The sequence below is a fragment of the Corvus moneduloides genome, chromosome 8, assembly GCF_009650955.1.
Source record: "Corvus moneduloides isolate bCorMon1 chromosome 8, bCorMon1.pri, whole genome shotgun sequence".
NCBI lineage: Eukaryota > Metazoa > Chordata > Aves > Passeriformes > Corvidae > Corvus > Corvus moneduloides.
Window position 1 is genome coordinate 20,687,967 of NC_045483.1, and position 18,768 is coordinate 20,706,734.

General features: G+C 37.9%; 1 protein-coding gene and 1 long non-coding RNA gene across 6 annotated transcripts in view; one reads left to right on the forward strand and one right to left on the reverse strand.

Moving 5' to 3' along the window:
• USP54 (ubiquitin specific peptidase 54) overlaps nt 1-13,554 on the reverse strand; it is a 98,739-nt gene extending 85,185 nt beyond the window's left edge. For 3 of the 5 annotated variants that reach the window (XM_032117098.1, XM_032117100.1, XM_032117099.1), the window contains exon 1: nt 13,126-13,552. The gene's annotated coding sequence lies outside the window, so the exon portion shown is untranslated. Of the gene's footprint in view, nt 1-13,125 lie in introns of all 5 variants that reach the window. The other 2 variants (XM_032117096.1, XM_032117102.1) reach the window with 2 other exon arrangements.
• Nucleotides 13,555-13,650: 96 nt separating this feature from the next.
• On the forward strand, nt 13,651-15,697 carry LOC116446988. The gene is made up of 3 exons (XR_004241465.1): nt 13,651-13,810; nt 14,292-14,353; nt 15,401-15,697. It is a non-coding gene; the product is annotated as an uncharacterized LOC116446988 (long non-coding RNA).
• Nucleotides 15,698-18,768: the final 3,071 nt, after the last annotated feature.

Genomic DNA, 18,768 nt, shown 5'->3' on the forward strand with positions numbered 1-18,768 from the left:
GGACCCTTAACAAGAAATAATTACTGCTGATTACTGTCCACACAAAGCCTGTTCTGTGAAGGTGATCTTTGGAATTAAATCTAACTTTTATCTCTTGTGTATAGATACGCATACATGTTACATTAGCAAAATCATTTGCTAACTCAAAAGAATTCATTGTAATGTTTCATTATGCTACTTCACATATCCTCCAAGAATTTCCACCCCAGTAGAACTTAACAGATTTCAGAACTATTTCTGTAGGAAGAAGACAGACAGTTCAAGATCTGGTTCCTCTTCTCACTGAAGTGGGGATGTGACAGCACTGGAACAGCCAGAACACCCAAATTTTATTCCGAGTTCTACACTAACATCTTCTGACAAGCCTAGCCTCTGTGCCCATCCATTCTGGCTACTTATAATATCATGCCAAAGTTAATTTTGTTGAAATATCTGGACTGAAAGACTAGAAACAGAATTCCAGTAAAAAAGAAAAGGTAAAAAACATATCCAGAACTGAGTTCACCAGGATTAATTTGAATTTGCTAACAGTCAAAGGAATTCTGCCTGCTTGTGTAGCAAAGACAAGATATAAATCTTCAACCCCTTGCTTGTCAGATGAGGCCTTGTTTCTGGACAACCCTCACAAGCAGCAAGGGAGTGGTGCCCTACAAAGCAGCTGACCCTGACTACAACACATGCATTACCATGTCTGGGTAACAGCTACATACAATTCAACAGGGAAGGCTGGAATGGATGCTGATGTAATAAATACTGAGTGGGCAATAATGCAGTAGTGGCCCGGTTCTCATTACTCTAAAATTTTAAGTGCCGTCATCTTTTCCATGGTATCAGCCCACCAACAGTTACTATTTGAAGGGATAAACTAAAGACATTATTGAAGCAAAAGAAATTGTGCATATTCCTTTCTCAAGTATTTACCAGCCCACTAACCTGCTCTCCTTCATATTTACTTCCCATTAGATAGATGAACAGCTTTGCAACTTAAAAAAATGGTTGCAAAAAATGCAATGAGCGAACTCGGTATTAAGGTTCACACATGTCTGAAATCAAAATACCTGACTCAAGTTCTGAGTTTTCCTCTGTATTTTAATTCTCCTTACTGCAAAGGATCCAGAAGAGCTGAGTAAGCAAGTGATGTCATTGGACTTTAATAAAAGAGGCAGAAATTGCATAAAGTATAAAGATGCAATGCACATCAGTTTATTTCCCAATTACTTACATAATAGATATTGTTGCTTTTTATTAGTACACCTGGCAAATTTACACCATTTAAAATATGCATTCTAATACTTTGCCTGCAATTCTACTTGATGATCTACTAGGCAGAGTTATATTTCTAATTAAAACATAACTAAACATGCAATCAAGTGACATAAAACCTGTGTCATTGATAACACAAAGCTTTCAGTGTTGGCATCCTGGCTGCATCCAAAAATCTGAAGGTACCAGTAAACATATCTTCCTGTTATGCCATTCGATGGAATAAAATGCTCACAAGGCTGAAATTTAAACAACCTAAGAAAGCAGGACTGATTCCAGCTGTAAACACGTCTGCAATTCCAGTCATGGGTTGCTGTCTAAGGCAGCAACAGCCACTGAAATCACAGAAATTCCCTCCTGGTAGAAACTTCTGTCTGCAAGAAGGAGGCTACTCTAGTTGTGGAAGCAGAATTGACATCATTAAAAAGGAAACAAATCCTGCTCTACAATATCTTAGTCTAAATTCCAAATAATTTTGGCAGCACCAGTATGCATTTAAAAAATCCTAGTGCAACAGAGGAAAAATGTGCCTAATGACCCTTTTAAAGACTCTCCAAAGCAATTCTGCCCTGAAAATACACAAAGTATTTCCTTCAGCACAGGTTTCTTCATAAAAATGTCAAATGGATTTTTGGCAGCGCTAATAATTTTCCTACTTCGACTTTCAATTTTCAAAAGCATGATTTCGAAGATCTCAATCTGCCAACAGGATAAGTTGTGACATTAAGTCCAAGTCAGCTTAGAGGAAGGCACTGGATTTGGCATTGCATTTCCCAAAGAACATGCAGATGACAGGCAAACACATACACATGCTACACCCTCTGCCCCCAAATTCAGAAACCAAGACATTTAAGTGAATGTCTTTGTGGCAGAAGAACATTATTTTCCCTCTCTAAAGTCAACTGAATAATTATACCCTGCAAACAGTGCTGAACACTTGAAGGAACTACTAAGTAATTAGACTTTGCAGGTGTGTCATTTATTTTTTAAAGCCCAAATGAGAAAAAAATTGATATGAACACCTGTTTGACCATCAGCTTTTTTTGGGAAGTTCTGACTAGAAGTTACACATATTATATAAAAAGTTAAAGATGTCCATGTTTCAAAAGCCAGAATTCAAGTGATTGGCTTTGTCTAGACTGATCTATGTAGTGTTCCATTACTATTATTATGTTTTTAGCAGATCAATAATTAAGTCTGTTGTGAAAGCTGATTGGAAAGCCACAAAGAAAGACCTACATACCAGCTACTGTTGCAAACACACTTTTTGTTTAAGGAATACATTGTGCTACTTTTTCTATTTCTTCTGAGGAGGTAAACTGCTTATGAGATGAGGAGTTAAGGACAGCACTGTTAAGGACAGAACTAGTAACTAAGAATCTTCATGCTGTCCTGAGTCAGGACACCCATGGATAATAACATAAAAATGCTGGCCTTCATTAAAAGAGACTGAGGGTTTATCAAGATCAAGAACTTTTCCACAACCTCTTTAGAGCAGCCCAGAGTTGGCCTTCACTAGTTCTTAAAGGATTCAAAATCATGATCACTGCTTCTCATGTATGTGGTAATATTATCAGTCAATGGAAAATTCCTCTGGTAAGCAGCCAAGGCAACTTCTCCCCACCCTGACAAAGAAAAAATAAACATATTTTAAAACCCACACAAACCAAACAGGCTGATACTTACAAAAAAGGGGAGAATTGAAGATCCGTTGTTTCATTTGACACCATTTACCTCTACATTCAGTAGCTGTTTGTATTTTTTTTTTTTTTTAAGAACAAAGAATGTTGGCAGATTTAAAACTGTGCGACTACACATCTAAATAATGGGAGTGGGTAGAGGAAGAAAAATTCAAACACTAATTTATGTGCTAAAATTCTACTTATTGCCTATAGTCATCATGTGGGATGACAGGTATCAGATCATTATCGGGGTAAGTAAGGGGCAAGATATTTTTTAACTGTTTTTCAGTTTCTACCACCTGTGTGCAGTGCAAAACAAGCAGCTGGATCTCACTTTGTCATTCCCACTAGAAAGCACTGCCATCACCTCCTTATATCGAAGTAATTTGGCAAAGCAGACTGGCAATGTAGAACATCCCTGTGCAGTGCCAGCAGCTCTGCTGGGGCAGGCAGGCCCTCAGCCTGGAGCTCTCTTTAAAAATATGCACATGAAAATCAACTATTTAATCTTCATCCCACACCAAAGGATAACACTAGAATCAAAAGTGGGTATTTAAAACAAAACTGACCTGATTTAAGTCTAGGACCAATTTTATCAAAGAAATATTACTACTAGATAGAAAAATAAGATGACTTCTTCCCTTTCTAACCTTAAACAGAGATTAACTTCTTCATAAAATGCTATTAGTTATACTTATAGGCATAAATTATGAATGTTTCTATGATTTTTCCTATCTCATGACAACTCTGACTCTGAAGACAAAAGGATTTTTTATAGTCTCAAAAAAACCTCCCAAAGAGATTCTTTTTAAAATCTAAATGCATCTTTTCTGTCTTATCAAAGAATCAGAAGTAACTCACAGTGCTATTCTTGAAAAACATTTATGCAGTTCAGTCTGCTTAACAGCTGACTGCAATTTAACAAAATTTATTTCTGGCCTCCTTCTTTGTATCAGTAACAAAATTTAAAAAAAAAAAAAAGAAAACCAAACAAGTTTAGTTGAAGCAACTATCTCAGCAACAGGCACATTATACAATACCTTGGTAACTTCCTGCTTAGAAACCCTGCTAAACTCTTTTGGCAGGTCTGAAATTTTGTCTGTTTTATTAGAAGAAAAAAATGTGGTGGCTTCCTTGCTCCAATTCTTCTTGCCTGCATCCTATCCAAGTCATGCTGTCATACTCACAATTAGAACTTCTTCTGAATATTATATAATGTGTGAGAATGGTCTATTTCTTGTACAAAAATTAATGTTTGTTTAGTCAAGGTCCTGCATAATTTATCAAAATTTAGAATAAAGAATTTAATAGTTTGCTTACGTCCTCTTAGGAAAATGGCTTAATCTAGACTAAGTCTTCACAGAAATATTCTTCAAAGCAGGAGTTAATCTGTCCACAGCCTCAGCTGCTTATCAAGACAGTTGGACAACAATTTGCCTGCATTCCCTTTCCTCCTGAGCTGGTGCCTCTAATTCTCCAGTCTCATGTGATGCCATTCTTACCAAAGGAATTTATTGAGCACTCCAAATGAACAGCTCACACAGTTAGGAAGAAAGAATGCTGAAAATGAATGTGATCAACAAGTGAATCAGAACCACAGAATAACTGAGGCTAGAAAGGATCCCAGAGGAGGTCTCTCGCCTAACCCCACACTGAAAGCATGACTAAGAGGTCAGGTCAGGTTGCTTGGGCTTTATCCAGTTGGGACTTAAAATCCTCTAAGGATGGAGACTGGGTATTTTCTCATTCAAATGCATGGCTGTCAATGGAGTGGGCAAAAATACCTTCCTTACCACCAGCCAGAACCTTTCTTAATTTTTGTCCATAAACTCATAATGTACTTCACATGCTTCCTGAGGAAAGTTCCTGCTTCATATTTATGAGTGATTTTCACAAACCAAATGGGAACATCAGTTTGACTGGACAAGTGAAGACATTTTTATGTCCTATTTAAAGCAGGGCAATCCCGTATCAGCCCAATAGGCTGGCATTACACAGAAGGACTGAAAATTTAGTATGCAGGAAACAAGCAATTGCCACTGAGAATTTTCAGAATTCACCTCAAGAACAATATTTCCATTGTTTTATTGAAGTAGTAATCAAAATTTAAATGCTATTAATACTCAAAGCCATTCCCAATTACAGCCAAAGATGACTATCATAATTTATTCACAACTCAGGATAAAAAAAATGGGCTCCAGCATTTACCATATATGTCATTACTCAAATTAACTCCTGACAAGTTGGGATAGGAAGGAGGAAAGCCAAGGAACAACCTGGAATATTGTTGCACATTTTTTACTGATACCATTAACATAAAGCGGGACAGTAGAAACATGAGGGAAGTGCTCCAACTAACACAACCATTTTCAGACCTACCACAGACAGCTACACTTGAAGTAAAACAATACTAAAACAAATTAGTATTTGATGTTTTCTGCTATGAAAATCCAAAATTAAAAAATCCTAGTATTTTTTAAAAGCTTAGGATTAATTAGAAATCTAATTTTAGGCTTTGGATTCTTGTTCAAACAACTTCAAGTAATTTTCATTTATTATGCATACAAGAGATAAAATATATCAAAGGTTAAAATTTATTGACAAATGGCATATCAATTCTAACTCCTGTACAAACAGTACATGCACTCCTTATCAGAGGAAAGAAAACAAAACAAATTTGTAATCAATACTTGAAGTACTATATTTCAGAGCAGAATTAAGCAATTCAGTTGACCATGACACTGCAATAGTCATATGTTTTCTATGTTTTCTCTCCCAAAACCTACCAAAATCTCAAGTATTCCTTTGCAGAATAATCCTGAAAAATAAGATTTTCCCGGTATTGCTGCTTTTGTCTAGAACTGTTTCTGAAGCTATGCAGTCAGAAAAAGCAACTTCAATTTGAAAACGTCCCACTTTATCCCTGAGCCTGAAAAGGTCTCTGTTCTAGTGGAGATAACAAGACTCTACCATCTTCTGGCTGTGATCACTGCTGGCTCCTACCAGGCAAGAATCAGATACAGTGGAATTGCCCAGGTACCTTTCCAGGCTGCAGCTGCAATATCAGACAAACAGCCAGAGGAGAATCCATCACATGCAGAAAGTGAACAGAGAAAAACATAATGGGTAAGTGGTAAATATTTTAATTTATGTGATGATTATACAGCTGAATATGACTGCTGTAATTATTAACAACAGTATGTACACTGATTGAAGAAATACATTACTAAATTAATTAAACTACCTTTCTATCTCTCTCAAAAATGAAGAGCCCTTAAAGAAAACATATTTGCACAACAGAAGGTATTTCTTAAAAGATGGTTATTTCTGTAACAAAACCACAGTCTTAAACCCAGCTAGCTTTTGCTAACAGGAAAGAGAGATTCTGACCTTCTCCATCCTCTCCTGAAGCAATGCATTTTAAAAGACGTATCTAAAGTGAAGTTTTAAAAAGCTTCCCTGAAAAATCTGTGGAAGTTGTCTGTCTTCAAGAATTTAAGCAAATTAGGAATACCATAAAAACAGCACTTAAATGAAAACTGCAACATTGCCAAACTCATATCACAGCATTTTTTCCTGATTCACTTTGAGAAAAATAAATAAATCTCTATTTAAAATCTATCAAGCATCCATAATCAAAGGATCCTAAAGTTTTTGCTGGCAATGCCTTTTTTAAACACACTTCAAAAGTATTTACATAAACTCCCCAGATATCATCTGTTACAAGTACTGCATAGATTGCTGTGATAACAGCGTCCATAACAGACATCAGAGTGAATGCTGCAGTTTACTATCACAATGTTTATGAAGTTTTGCTGTCTATTTATTAGCACACCTCAGATGCAGCATAATGAAAAACTTTTAATGAACAGGAAGAGTAAAAAAATCAACCTTTTTTTTCTCTTTAATTTTTCCTCCCTTTCCCCTACCATGACCTATTTTCTTGAATAACATACAGATCTACTGAGGACGTTAACCCGTTTCCATGTCACAGTAACAGCTCATGTACCAACATGCTGAGATGCATTAGCTGTTGTTTATTGATCCATTTATAAGTTCATTGTACTGGCAATACAAACCAGAGGACTATAAAGTCTTTTGCTATCCTTTGCTTTGTGACACACTTTACTGATTTCCCAGAGTACATTTATTTCCATGTTTTGTGGAAATACTTACAGAAGATTCCTCCTCTTCAAACATTCTCCCACATCTGAATCACTCTTACATATTTTTAGTCCATTCATTACTTTCAAAATTCAAAATGTAATAAGCTACATACCATTTTTAAAAAATGAAACCATAAGAATTACATCCACCAAACATTATCTACTACAAATACTGATTTACTTTCACCAAGTATTAGAAACAAACAAGCAGATAGGGAGGAAAAAAAAAAAGAAAAAAAAGCTAATTTCCCCTTGATTCCCTGCAGGCTTCTCATATGAGAACTGTTTCCACCACATACACAACAATGCAGTGTGTACCTCTGCATAAATTTTGGTGAACCAAACTGTCCCACGAAAAAAGCATTCTAGTCAAGACAGTAATGTGTGATTATTAATTATTACAGTTCATCCTACCTGCTTCTACCTTTGAACTACTAGTTACTTACTGCTTATTTGTAATGCACATATTCAAATCCCCTCTTTTGTGTCAGTTTATGGCACTAAATGGTTTATACCATCTAGCAAGCTTGACTACATTCTAAAAACAGATATCTACCCACATTCACTGTTCCAATTTAAATAGGATGGGAAAGCAGCTGAAGCTTAACTGCCTGAATTTTCAGAGTTGTAAAAGACAAAAGGGAAAAGTAATTCCAAAAACCAGACTTCTAGCCTTCAAATTCAAGGACTGTATGCTTGATCAAATGAACTCATCGAATCAATTATAGCAGAATGTAACTAGCCAGAGTCTATTACAAAATAATTAAAAGATCACCAGGGTTCATATTCTGTCACACTTAACAGACAACCACAATTCAGTGATGCCTTATCTGCATCTAAAAAAACAAAAAAACAAAACCAAAATAACATAAAATGGCATAATTGCAGGTTTGGAGAGATACTCAAAAGAAGGAAACACTCATAAATTCTATCTCTGAGTTTTAAAACCTTAATTTCTCCAATTCTCAAAAACCCCCAAGGATTCAGCCATTTTTCTTTCAATGACAAAAGCCTTGGAAGATGAGTGCAGTGCCACCAAAGGAGTGGGGGGAAAAAAATTACAAAAGAGATACCGCTCACATCCTGTCTACTAGAAATGCAAAAAGGAAAATACTGCTCCAAGAGGGATTCTCTAGCTGAAAATGGGGGAGAAAACAAATGGGACCAAGGATACATCAGACAGCATAATCATATGCCTTGTTTCATTAGTAACTAGGCAGTAATTTATTTTTGTTGCCCACAGAAACATCTGACTAAAACAGGTTTCCTTCCAACACCTTTTGAATCAGTTGGCCAATTTTCAGCATTTTGAAATAAAAACCCCCAGAGATCTCAAAAATAATTATGTTCCTATAAACTACACAAAAATTAATGGTCAGGTAGAGGAAAAAGATCTAATTTGCTCTCATAGTGAGGGGAAAGTAGGAAAATTCACCTCTTTATATTTGATTTGACAGCAGGTCAATCAGTACAGACACAGCAGTAGTTGTTGATACGAAGTAGAATGAGATTAAGGATTGGAGGAGAAGGGATGAGGAGATAAAAAGACAATCCAAATACATACAAATGTTAATTTTATTATTTCTGTAGCTCACAGAAACTATGACTTGTAGACAGTAACTTGTCTTAATAGCCTTAGAAACTAAGAATCACTTGCCCAAGTATTTACATTTGTTGACCTCCTCCTGTTCAGTAGGTTGCCTAGGAAAATCTTACCTCAGAATCAATGAGAAAATAGTTTGTGAGTGCCTGTCTGCACATTTCAAATATTTTTTAATCTATTTTATGAAATCCATGCAAATGGTCTTCCATTATGTTTTTTTACAGCATTAAAGATACTCAATGAAGAAAAAAGTAGATGAGTAATAAAGACAATATACTCTGAAAAGGCTTTCATAGATAAAAACTAACCTGGATACAACATGGAGAAGTGTTGGTGGGATGACTCAGCTCCTAATGATATTTTATTTAAGTTCATTTTCTTAGCAGTAGCCTGATGTTATTAGTAACTCCCAGTATGCTACTTAGAGCTGTAGATTTATTTTCCTGTTAATGGCAGCAAAAGGTTCTTTGTTAATGGTTTTAGGATAATGCTGGGTTTTGCCATATGGTTGGATTTGTATGAAGATTTCTCATGAAAAGCCAGAGAGTGTAAGAAATTGTTACTATATTTAACTGCAGTGTCCTCACACGCACAGCAGACAACTGGAATGGACACTGTTCTAATATTTACAAGTGCAAATGATGCTCAATATTTACTGCATGTTCTGTTTAAGACAACTACAGGGACTTTAAACAAGAGGACATATGGATAGATCAGAGGATTCGTAATATAATACTGAGCTTTTCACCTCTAGGTCATTGGTTTAGATCTAAACTGGTCGGTAACGAAGGCAAGCTATTATCATCTGACAGCCCTGGCCTTTGCAAATTGATTTGTCAGGATCAGTTCTGTTCTCATCAAACTCAAAATTCAACATGACAATTTGCATGTCTGAAAACAACCCCAGCAACGTAACAAAAATATGAACAAACAGAAGTAACCTCTTCCTCCTCAGGTACCATCTCCAGACCAGAGACTCTGGAGAGCGCCAGAGGAACAGTGAAAATTATACCACTAGTAGCACAACACATCATTCTGTGGATAAAGGTTACTTCTGATTCTCAGATACCAATTATAATTTCCTCTGTACAAGTACAAAGCTTTCAGAAGTTTTATTAAGAAAAGACAAGAAAGAAGAGACACCAATACGCAGGTCTTAAAGCTGAAATTTCACAGTGCTGCTTAAAGATCTCTTCAGATACCTTGTTCAAAGGTGCATTTCTTAAGGTTGAAGGTTTTGAAGAAAATAGCCACAGTACACTATAAAAGGAATATCAAATTTACTTTCCATGTTGTTATGATGTATTTGTAATCAAAATGTTTAAACAATACTTGTAGCAGCAACATTTAAGAACTGTATTACTTGCAGACAGGTTTAATTCAGAAATGGATCCATTTACAAGTTATTGTGAGTAATACTAGAGAAGTCATATTTTTACAGTATTTCTTCAAAATTATGTTAGATAGAATAAGTATGGATTATGCCATAACAGTACATCATTTTCCACGTGCTTTCACAATATGAACAAAAGTGGTTTTAAGCCTCAAAACCACGTCTAGCCCTTTCCTTTGCCTCTTACTAGTATGGGAGCAATCACATTAAACACTCAGCAGGTACCAGAGTTCTCCATTTTACTAAGCAGTAATTGCTACAGGAGTGAATAGACACACCAACTTTTAACGCAGTACCTTTAAGATCACCTTTACCTCACAAACTTAGGGCACTAGACAACGAAATCTACTGTAAGTTTTATACTCTATGAACATGAAATGTTACTCCTAATAGTTAAGATTACAATAGAATACATACAACTCACAAATCTTGGAAAGTATCAAAAAAGTAAGAGCCTCTTGCCTTCCTTGTAGGTTCCTTGTTTTTTACTAAGGTGTTGATAAACTGAAGCTTTTCCTTCCTTTTCCAATAACTCCAGATATAAAACACTTACTGTAACTTTATGAAAGGCACAACAGGTTAACTTCCCAGCTGAATGATTGTACATAAATTCTGCAAGCTGAGTAATTGAGCTGGTATATGGTCTATTGCTATAAAACCAGGGTAGCGTAGCCAAGTTGTATCCTAGTTTGGCCAAATATTAGACCTGTGTTCCATAGACAGTGGCTGGTGAAATGCACCCAAATCCAACCTTCCCCAGTCACAGAACAAGAAATCCCATGCATCAAGTAACATAACAGAAAAAGAGAAGAAATAAACTGCGCATTAAACTTGCATGTCAAGAGACACAATAAGAGACCTCCTACATTGTGTCACTTGTCTTGGAAAGTGTCCAGACTACACCAGGAGATGGTTCCTCCCAGCAGTCTCACACACAGAGCGTAAGCCTAGGGAATGGGGCTGCCCGACAGATGGAGGGACAAAGGCAAAATCCTATGGATAGGGATTGCCTATCACTTGACTTGCAGCTAACAGGACCAACAGAGAAATCCAAGAATGTTGATCAAAATTCTTTGACAGTTAGTAATAAAATTTTGTGCTGTTCCTTTCTGCCATCAAGCACTGCATATATTTTTCTAGGGAATGACCTTCAGTGACAGAATATAAAATGGCTCTGGAATTGTGACTGCAGCCACTATTGACAGAAAATAAAGAAATTAAAAAGCAAACAAGAAGTATTTCAGAGAACAAATTAAAATAAACTGTTTGAATAAATGTGTGCGGAACATACGTCAGGAAAATGAAGGATGTATAAGGTATTCAGAAGGCTGCATGAGAAAAAATGAAAAGACTACTAAGTTCTACAGGTATCAACAGGCATGTTAATTATAAGACACTTTTGCTGGTTCTGAAGTTAGGTAAGCAGATTTAAAATAACCAAAACCAAACAATAGCTGTGACTTTTTATTATTCTTTCATCCTCTTACGTCAGTTTTCTTTTTATATCATCTGTTGCAATTTGTATAGTTGGAGCAAAAGTGATTCTGGACAGCCACAACTGTTCTTTACGTAGGTATGTTTATAGAGCCCTCAAACTCAATGAGACTCTCAAGGTAAGTTCCACAAATTGGGAAATAAACACACTTTCTCTTCTATGTACTGTCCATGAAAACTCACCTAAGAAGGCTTAATCCCTAATAACATCTCCAAGACTAGATAAAGAAGGATTTAAATTCGCATTATCCTTTTCAACAAACTTGTGACTATAGTCTCAAAATAGACTCTTAACCCAGAAAAGAGAGAAGAACTAACATATTTCTTACCTGCAATGCCTGAAAGAAATTAACTGAAATGTTTTTACAGCTATCACTAGCATAAAAAAAAAAAAACCTCCAAAATTTCTAAATTCACTGGAATAACAGTAAGTTTGTCTGCACTGGACAAATCAAGCACACCCTTACTCCTCACTGCACCCCAAGAACATTGTGGCAAACGACTTCATAGGTGACATCACCAGATGAGGAGGAAACAAACGAGCAAAAAAATAAAGCTCCTATTTATTTTGGTCTGAATGATATGCAGCATGCTTGATGAGGTGATGGAAGAGAACTTACAGAGTATCCTATCTAGTCAAACTGTTACTATTTCTATCACTTCCTACATGAGAACAGATTTCAACACGCTGACAAATATTTTTCAGCCCATAATACTTTTTTCTAATTATTTTTAAAAGCTATCATATTCAAGTCATGTGTTACCTCACCAGTTGAGTTCTCAGCACAGCAGTACTTTCCTTCCCTCTTGAAGCAAACACAAGACTATCTATGTTGTTATTGTTTTCCAAAACTGCTATTCAATGTCAAGTATATTGCAGCACAAAACCTTTCAGTTGTAGATTTTTTTTCAAGTCTGAAAAGTGGCACAAGCTTAGAGAGATTTTTTTCAGGACATACGTCTTTCGTCTTTCTTTCGAACTGCATGAGAAATATACAACTATTACCCCTTCCTTTTCACATGCATATTTTTTTCCATGATTAAAACACTCAGAATTTGTTCTGAAATCTGAAAAGCTTTTTGAATTTTTTTTCACACACACGATCAGCCATTACAATACCCACAACAAGTTAACGTAGCTGAAAGACCAGAAAGCCATTGTGCCTGCAACTTTTTGAAAGCAGAGGGTGTATATTGTTATGGTTTCTATTTATGTCTGTAATCCTCATGAATGTCCACCCATAATCCCTCTACTGAAAGAAAGGTTTCAAAAGAAATCCGACCCTGGAAAAGCAAAGAGTTTCTGCTTTCTTTTAAAAGAAAAAAAAAAAAAAAAAAAAAAAAAAAAGCACATGGTTTTGCCTACCTTAGACCAACATAGTAAATTAAATACTGAGGAGGTTCTTCTAACCAACAGCAGCTCCTATGCAAGTTTAACTTCTGACGGCAGGTGATCACGCCTGAATCATTAACCAAATAATGCAACATCCCTTATTATTTCAAAGACCCCCGCTAATAAAATACCTGTTTAGCCTCTAGTATTCTCTTTTTCTCGTTCCTGCTGCTCCTTTTCTCTTCTGAGGGCGTGCAGAGCAGAGAAGCCCTTCACTCACAGTCCCGCCGGCGGTCGGGCCGGGATCCGGGCCCGGCCGAGTCCCGCACCGACCTCGCTGCGGCCCGGCCGAGGGGGGCGGGGGCTGCGCCGCTGCACAGAGCGGGGGTCGCCACCCGCGAGGCTCCGGGCACACGGTCAAGCAGCCAGTGAACAGCTGGGTCTGGCCGCGGTTTCTCCTGAGGGGACGGGACGGGACGAGAGGAATCCCCAGCACCCCAGGAGCAGTTTCAATCCCTACCTGTCCCCGCGCGCGGGTCCCGCCGGGCGCGCTCATCCCCCGCTGCCATAGCTACGGGCAGCCGCGCCACCCGCCTCTCGCGAGCGCCGCCATCTTCCCGCGAGAGCCGCGGGCCGCGCCGGCGGCGGGCGCCTCCTCTGGCGAGAGGGCTGAGGCAGCGCAGGGCGGGGCGGCGGCGCCGGCCCTGCGTGCCGGGAAGCAGATGGGTGTGCTGAGGGCGCGATGGTGCTGCTAACAACTGCGAAGCGTGGGCAGTGGTAGCTGCGAAACACCGCTGGAGCCAGAGAAAAGAGGCAGAAGTGTTCACGTCTAGCAAAAGTTTGCTTGTAGTTCATGTGAGCTGAGTTAGCTGACAGGTTAGAGCCAAGATGTGGTGTGTTCAACACCATGCATACTTCAGGTGTCAATTAGAGCATCTCAGGATGAGGGGAAAATTTGAATAAGATCTTTTAGAAATTTAGAATGTGATTTTCTAAATAGTAGACAACATGTAAAGTTATTATGAAACTTGCATTCCCTGAACAGCATCAGCTGTACATTGCAGTATGTGATTTTCCTGTCACCAGTGCAGTCTGCTGGTAGTATTAACTCTGGCATAATAGTATTGTTGGTGATACCCAAGAAACACATTTCAATCCCACTGAAATAAATGGGTTCTTCACTATGAATTCGGGATCATGCATATGGAGAGAATCTGAGGATGACTGTGGGGACCACCATTTCCATGACCAGTTGGTATCTCAGTGATACCTGGACAAACACCAATATTAATTACTCAGACTGAAACATGAAAACATGAGGGTTAACACATTCTCTTTTCTGCTCTTTTATTTCCAGTGTTCCCAGCATCTGAGAAGTACAGCTTTTGTAACAATCCTTAAAGAAGTGCCACCACCTCTGTAAGTGTACAGGAAGTTCTTTTTATTTAATTGTAGAGCCCATTTTTACACAAGAGAAGTGAGTTGATGCATAGTGTTTTGTATCTAAAAGATGTATGCCAGAATTTCCAGCTTCCGATAATTCACATATCTTGTTAGTGGTATGCCAGATGCAAAAAGTGTGCTTGGGGGACTGGGACTGTTGTTCGTTCTGCCTAGAGCAAACAAAGCATACAGTCTGTGAATATGTGTCTGCACTAGTCTTCATGCCGCTGCTGTTAATATGGCATTTCTAACACCACCAAAAATAAAAAAAAAGTTTGTGCATTTGGAAGAATATTTGTTTACTTGTTGTGTCTTCCCATCCCATTTCAGTCTTTTGCTTTGGGAATTAAACCAACCATAGTGGAAAAGAGAGCAAATGAGGAAGGCCTCAAGCTTCTCTTAGGGACCAAACATAATTAAGAGAAACATTTAGAGAGAGTAGATGTAATGAAGCCCTGAATATGTGCTAGCTTCAGGCCCATGAAAGTATGGCTGTTTTCGTAATGGAATATGGAAGTAATTGCATTTCTGAGCCAGGCTTCAGGCATACTGTGGGGTTTGACTGAAGCCCTCCTCAGTGTAATTGAATTTGTATAGCATCTGTGAGCAGGGGAGGTCCGGTGCCACAAGGCCCATAGGGTGTCCTTAGGCTGGCCAGCAGAAAGTTTCTCCTTTGTCCCTCCTTCCAGGGACCACTTTGTTTTCCCTGCAGCGAACGATGTATAATGAGATCGTTGCTTAAAGCAGGAACTTCTCCCAGTAAGAACGAGAAGTCCAGAGAGACCTTATTTCCCCTTTTGTGTAGAGGGATGTTTTTGAGCCCGAGTACAGCATGGCTTAGTGGCCAGCTTTTTCATTGCTCTTTGTGTCCTCCTTGTATGCTTTTCTTCTCCCTAACTGCAAATGCAGGAACCTGGAGTAAAACAATGATGCTGCCCTTGGCTCATGTCTAAGCCTGGGAAGAGTTGAGACCTTTGTCAGCCTTCTGTAGTATAATTGTGCTGTCTCTGTCTCAATTTCCAGAAAATGATTGTTCCCAATAAGCCTTGTTACAAGAACCAGGAAGAATAACTATTTTGATTTGGCACCTGAAGAACTTACAACCATAAATTACTCTCATCTTATGCATTTATTTGTTCACTGTGGATTTTTGAAAGGCAAATGTTTGTTATCATTCTGGCTTGAGATATACCTAACTTCTTCTCTTCAAATTGTTCTAAAGGGTAGTGGTCCCTTGTCTGCAAATTTATTTGTATCAGTTCTCTCTGAAAGTATTTCAGATGAAGTTTTGTTTAAATGAAAAACAGGCTTCTAAAATCAAAACTCTTTGCACAAAACATTTTGTGTTTCCTTTATTGTTAATCAAAAGATCAAAATAAACACACAAAAAAGAAGCCTGCATGTTTTCTTAAAGATAGTTGGACAACATGCATTAAAAGTTTTGATGTAAATAATGTTTCTAAAAAGCATAATTGCAAATCAAAGTAAGAGTTTATATTTGAGAATTTGTTTATTAAGCTGACTGAAGTTTAGGTTGCATTTTAAAAGCACTGCTTCAGGGTTGTTTATGTAGTTCTCTTCCCTTTACTGCATGTGTTACTGAACACAAAATACATCTGAGCAAGTACTTGCACTCCTTAAAGCTTCCTGTAAGTTGTCCTGCAAGCAGATGATCATCAAAGAGATGACACCTTCTATGTGTTAAATACATAGAGAGCAAGAAGTACAACATAAAGGCACTGCTAATTTATTACATTAACTGAAGAGACTTTTACTAATAGATATATGATTATAATTAATATAATTAATAGTGTTTCAAATTCCACATACTCATCAATTCACAGAACTTAGAGAGTTCCACAAAATGTGTGCCATCTTGCTTCTGTGTCTGCCTGCAAGTTCTTCATGGTTATCTGTGGCCCTGGTCAGGCACATCTGCAAGACAGAGTAGGCAACTTGTCTAAACTAGTTTGTAACCTGCAATTTGGCCATAGATGAGATTGCAGATCAATGTCTTAATGTGCTGTGAGCCAGCAGGATGGCTTGCAAACTTCTAATATTCAATCAAGAGAGACTTGTATATGTGCTGCTAATGGGCAGCAGTGGCCCCTGTAAGTTGCCAGAGCAGTGTTAACAGCAGATTGTTGTGCCAAGGGGCAGTCCTTTGGAAGTAGGATGTTTTCCGGATGATCACACCTTTAGCAGTCTTCTGCAGAAGAGAACAGGTACTTGCAGACAAGCTAGTTAGGAAAAAAACCTCAGTGCAGTGAATGTTCAAGCCTTGTGTCAAAAACTGTGCCTCCCATGGAGGGATGACCATGTGCAGACCTCTGCTCCATAACAGAAATACCATATTTAGACTCTAGGCTGTCTGGAGCCTGCCATCTTGTATAAGAAAAGTGAATACATTTTACATATTCACAGCATGATTTAAAATTAAAAAAAAGTCCAAAAGGCAAAGCTCATATTCTTTTAACAGCCTGAAACTCTTTTATTTTAGAGAGATTTTATTTCTGATGTCTGATGACAAAGCAATCTCCTCTAAATGATCTGTCAATAGTAAGATAAACTGTTCCCTTTGATTAGGGAATACAATGCAGTCAAATGGAAGATTTTCTGCACAACGCAGAGAAACATGCTAACTGTGCTACTACCTGCCGAGTATTTATGCCATCAGCAATAACTTCCGGCAAAGTTTTAAAACATCTAACTCCATATTTCTGGATAGTATTGCTGAGATTTTGTTAAATGCTTTTCTTTTACATTAAAATGTGGGCACTATTTTTTAATGCATTTTTAGCATGGCTTGGATTCTTTACCATAGAAGTTGTCTTCATGAGAGAAATATTTCAAAGCTCGAAAACCGTAAAATAGTATTCCTAGAAATGACAGTGTAAGTAACTAAAAATATGAGAACATTTTGTGTTGAATGAAAGATCTGAATGTTACAAAATTCTATGCAATCCATTTTTGAAGGGTCAGCCCCTCTCTATTAAATGGATTTTTAGCTGCTGTTCCATGGAGTATAAGCGTAATATATCCAGTATATCCTACATAAGGGAACTGTAGCCTTTTCAAGAGGATGAGCTCAATAATTTGTCCTTTTTTATCTCTAACTATGATGATCCTGCTTAAAAGCAGATGACTGACTTTCCATTCTGTAGCTTCTACTGTGTGGGAGAAAATCCACTGTAATTAAATCTAGTAAAATCCTCTAATTCTCAATAGAAACAATTCTCTGACATAGGCAATTCCCCTGAGTCTACATCACAGCCCAAGGAAAACAAAGAACAGGAGCTGTTTCTTACTTCCTTCTAAATATTTGATCATTATGGACAAACTTCTGCCCTAATTACAGTAGCTACAAGCCTTACTGAAAGTAATTATTCTTGAGACAGAATTTGGATTACTGATTTTTCTCTCACTTGGTAATGTTACTTTGAATAATGACTAAACTAGCATGTAATTCTGGCTGTGTAAACAGCGAGACAACAGTTGTCTGAATTGTTCTACAACATGTAGATTTGTATTTCTCATTTTGTACTAGAAACAAAAGCACATAAATCCTGCTTGACAGGATTTGAGATTGAAAGTGTACTGGCAAAAGAAGAGCTATGTGCTTCATTAAGCAAATGTACCAAAAGGGAGGAAACCTCTTAGCTTACAAGTATGAATTACAGCAATATTATTAATAATTTGCAGTGATACAATACTAATTCCAAGGGCATTGCAACTTCTATCTCCATCTAGGGTTTGGGTTAATGGAGCGTGTCAACAAAACCCCTTGTCCAACAGTGTATTGTGAACCAGAGAGAGCTTTGGGTATATGCCCAGACCTTTAGCTACCTGCAGGATCATGCTGCCTTCCCTGTACCTGGGAGCTTTGAGACTACGCCACCAGAGAGCACTGTGCTATTTCTGCATGTATTCCTTACCCATCTCTGTGTGTTTAAGGACCTATTCTATTCAGTCTTGTTTTCTATGGTACAGCGCAACTCAAGTGGTTGTTGTGATTCTACTGGAATTCCCAAACATTTTGTGGTCGTTGTCCTGTGTGCACACATTGTGCAGCCCGTCCTTGACCTGACTAACCTCATCTGGGACTTTCACCCCACTTATGGCTCAGAAATCCCTTTTAAACTCAGACCCAGTTCTGGTGTCCTTGTGTGCAATGTTGTAGAGGTGCTGGCCTGCACTCTTGTCTCCTGGGTTGACCTGAGACCTGTGCTGTGCTTGTCTGGGGCCAACCCCTCCTCAGAGCAGCCAGTCTTCTCTGCACCTTGACATTCCTTAACTGGCCCATGATCTGGAGTACCTTCTACTGAAAATAGACCGTGACATCTGACCAAGCGATCTTGTTTCTGCTATTCCTGACATATTTATCATGAAAG